The following is a 4,256-nucleotide window of genomic DNA, read 5'->3' on the forward strand; positions in this document are numbered from 1 at the left end:
TTTACGGGTGTAACTAACATATCGTCGATTCTTAATTCACGTTTTAAACATTTAACTTCATATGACCACAATTGCATAGGTTATTCGTCATTCATAATTCAAGAACAATACACGTTAATATCAGCCAACACCACATACCAACAACATGATCTCTAGCCTATTCATTATTGTAATCGTAACAAGGATACTAGGGAAGGGATGTTCGACGAGAACAATGGGAATAACCTAGTTTTCAAGATCTTATAAATCGTTCGAAAGAAAGTACTCTTGGAGAAAGAATTCCAGAAGAGAAACCCATACCTTATGTAGAACTTAATTTACGAATACCACCTTGAATGAAACCTTGAAAAATCCTATAAATCGCCCTAGAGAAATCGATGAACTTTCTTCTTTTTTCTTTCGTTCGTTGTTTTCTGATTTGCGTTGTAAAACTCTTAGTGTTTGAACGTGAATCTAAGTCTTAGGAACTGATCTTGACTCATTCAATAAGTTTTAATAAGTTAATTAAATAAATTAATTAACTATTGACTATAAATAGGAAAAGATAATACTTAGTCAAATCTGAAATTTTTCCTAAGAATTTCGTTTTGACCTTTTAAATTAATTAATTAAATATCTAATTTTATTAATTAATGGACCTAGGGTAATTACTAAAGTTCCCCTAAATCATTGGAACCATAATTAACCCTTTTAGACAACCCTAGGTTAAGTACTACGATGTTTCTTGAGTTGTACTAGGTTAGTGTAAGAATTTCGTTTTGACCATTTAAATTAATTAATTAAATTGATAATTTAATTAATTAGGTGAAATAGGGTAATTAACAAAGTACCCTTAAATTTTTACAACCAAAACTAACCCTTTGGACCATCCTAGGTTAGGTACTAGGTTGTCTTGTTCTTGTCTTAACTGAAATCTGTAAATTGCTTAGTGATTTCGGTTTTGCCCTTTTACATTAATTATTTAAGCTGATAAATTTATTGATTAACTAACCTAGGGTAATTACTAAATTATCCCTAAGTTTTTAGTACCATAACCAACATTTTGGACAATCGTAGGTTAGGTACTAGGTTGTCTCTTTAACTAGTTACTAGGTTAGTGTCACCCGGTTAAGTCTTAGGTTGTCGGGTGCACTAATTAGTTTATTTCGGTTGGACCTAGGTTAGTTATCTATTTAGGGCAGTTATTTATAGTCTAGAATTATTTAGAGATCTAGGCCCAACAAGGGTGAACCTATGTGCACGCCTGCGCCCCCCCTAACTACCCTAACCAAATTCGGTTAGGGTGGTCCCCTCTTGGCCGATTCACACATGCTTTGCCCATGTGCTTGCACATGGGTTGGTTGTAATTTTCTAACTAACTATTATTTATGGTTCATTTGAGAATGTTTACTTATTGTCCCAAGGATCCTCAATATGTCCTTGCGCACTACTTAATCTACATAATCATTTTAAATGATCATGTGCTATGGTACCTAGCTTGACACTTGGATGCCTTGTACCTAATTTGTGAGTTAAAGGAAAAACCATTTTAGCCTAGGGTCTTTATTGCAGGCAGATTTCTTGAACAAGCTTGTTAATACTTAGAAAATTGGCTAACACCCTTTTTAGCCAATATTCTCTAATATGCCCCCAATATTTTTCTTATTTGGGCATTATATAAAAATTGGCTAATACCCCTTAGCCAATTTTCTACACTATGCCCAATATTTCTCAATATTGGGCATTGGGATGCCTATGTATGCCCAATACGCATTCTTAACGACCTATTGGAATCTTCACTGGACATGTAATCTTTTCTGGAATGTTACAGCCTTTGGGAAAGTCACATCTCTTTGAAAGGTCAACACCTTTCAAAAAATTCACAACTTTTCATAAAAGTCGCAACTTATCAATGTCGCAACTCTTCATTTTCCATTCACACCTTTTAACACCCAACATATGATTCAAATGTTTTTCCTCATTCATAGAGTTCATTCCTAGAGTAAATAAGGATATCATCAATAAAAATGAATAAGTCCAAATATTTATTGAACACTTTGTTCATCAAATCCATGAAATGTGGATGATGTTTATGGTGACCAACAACACTAACCTACGGTATGAGTGTCTATGATTGTCGGTAAAATAGTTACACAACCAAGAATTAGGTTCGTTTCCCAAAGGAGCGGTTTCGAGAATGTGTAGTCAATTAGAATAAACTTCTAATTAGTCGTAGCTAAAGATATTTGTGAATAAAAATACATTAAATTATGGGCGTGACAAAAACGTGTAAAATTTCAAACGGGTGGGAGGGAGAGGGTTTGACGGCAATACAAGTTGAGATAGGTAGTTGGGTACATTTTTTCAATAGGAATTTTGCAAGATATAGTGACTAGGCTAAGCTTTAGATGGAAATAAGTTGTCTTGAGAAAATAACCCGTTTAAAATAGGTTCATCTCGAACACCCATTTTCCACATGAAGGCCATATTACGCCTAACCCCACTCACTCTCTCAAGATGACTATTAGGATATGGGACTAGGGCTCACTCTCTCGAGCAGAACCTCGTTGACCACTCCTTGGGCAATCACTCTAGCTTGCTTGGTTCCCAACCTCCCTCTCAGGAAAGTCGAGAAAACATGGGTGATTTTTTATTTGCAGCTACACACTTATTAAATTAAACCACAACCTCTAGGTCAAATCACCATTGAAATACATCTAACCTATCAGCAAGAAAGACCGAACAATCATATCAACACATATTTTCTAAATCACACACAAAGATTGGGGGGTTTTAGCCATACACAAGTAATAAATTACACCTAAATGACATTAAAATCAAATGGGTATAAGTAATTAAACCTTGATTTGAGCAAAGGAAGAAGAACAGAGAAGACCCACTTCCAACTTGGGGAAGATGAACTCTTTCTTTCTTCAAGTCTTCAAAAAACCCTATCCAAACATAAGAGAAGAGATACCCGAAAAATATGTACTAAGGTAAAAACTATAATAATTTTCTAATCTTCTTCAAACAAAAACTAAGGCTAGTATTAATAGTTTTAAGATTTAGTGTTGTGGAGGATAATTCGGTGAGGTTAGTTGAGGTCACCGAATGACTCAGCGACACACCCTTGTTCTGGTATATCGTTGTTTTGTGCTTGACTTCACTATCTTCATGTTCTGGACCATTGGGTGGTTCAGAACTACTTCACGGAACTATTTGGTGACACACCTACTACTCATTTTATCACCTTTTTTATCCTCTTCCTTCAAGGCTTTGTGTGCTAGAACAAAGGTCTTAGTATCTCCCTTCGGTGACTCACCAAGTGTTCTTGGCGACGCTCAAGCTTCAGTTTCTTTGTTCTTTTCAATCTTTTTGTTCCCTTTTATGCGTAAGTGTCCATGCTTGCACTAAAACTTCAAATACCTGAAACTTAAGAGTTTTCATCATATATTGAGACTAAATAAGCATTGGAGAACACTATTTCTATCCAGATAAAGCCCTAAATGAGTTCAATACTCATCAACACCCCCAAATTATACTTTTTCTTCTCCTTTAGTATAATTCAAGTTCAGCAATTCAAATAGGATGTCTAAAAATAGTGTTACACATGACTCAATCATGAACAAAAACAACAAGACTCGCACTAATTATGAAAGAATCAATTGTGTACTCAAGATTCAATATGTGACACACATTACCAGAGATTCTCATGCTCACAATACTTGCTACTAATGCAAGTTAAAGATCAACAACAATGTCTGAATGCTCTCACACATATTAACCCATAGGGGTTAATTAATTTAAGATCAGGAATCATATGCAACGCTCACACTAAAAAAGAGGAACACAATGCATATTTTCACCCATAGGTTTGTCTTTATTTTCACGTCAATAATCGCTTTAGCTTTCTCAAGATCAAACAGGTTTTTCCCACGAATGTAATAGGGATGAGCACAAAGGTATGGTAAATTAGGCTCAGTGACTAAAGATCCTGACAAATTGTGGAGCTCACAACAATTCCTTTTCGTCACCTTCTTCTATCAATTTTTTTTCTAGTGATTCTACGTCATCCTATTATTCATGTCCATGGATTGCTTGGAGCCACATTCCTTTTGTACTTTTATTCCATAACTTTCTTTTTAGTCCTTTACATTTCATTTTTTTTCTTTTTGTATGGAGGGCTTGCATTTCATTGTAATATAATGGTTTAAGGGAGACTTCTCTTGCATTTCTTGACTTCTTCTTTTTCTTTTCACACACTCCCCCCCCCCCCC

This window comes from Solanum pennellii, chromosome 1, assembly GCF_001406875.1.
Source record: "Solanum pennellii chromosome 1, SPENNV200".
In the NCBI taxonomy this organism is placed as follows: Eukaryota; Viridiplantae; Streptophyta; class Magnoliopsida; order Solanales; family Solanaceae; genus Solanum; species Solanum pennellii.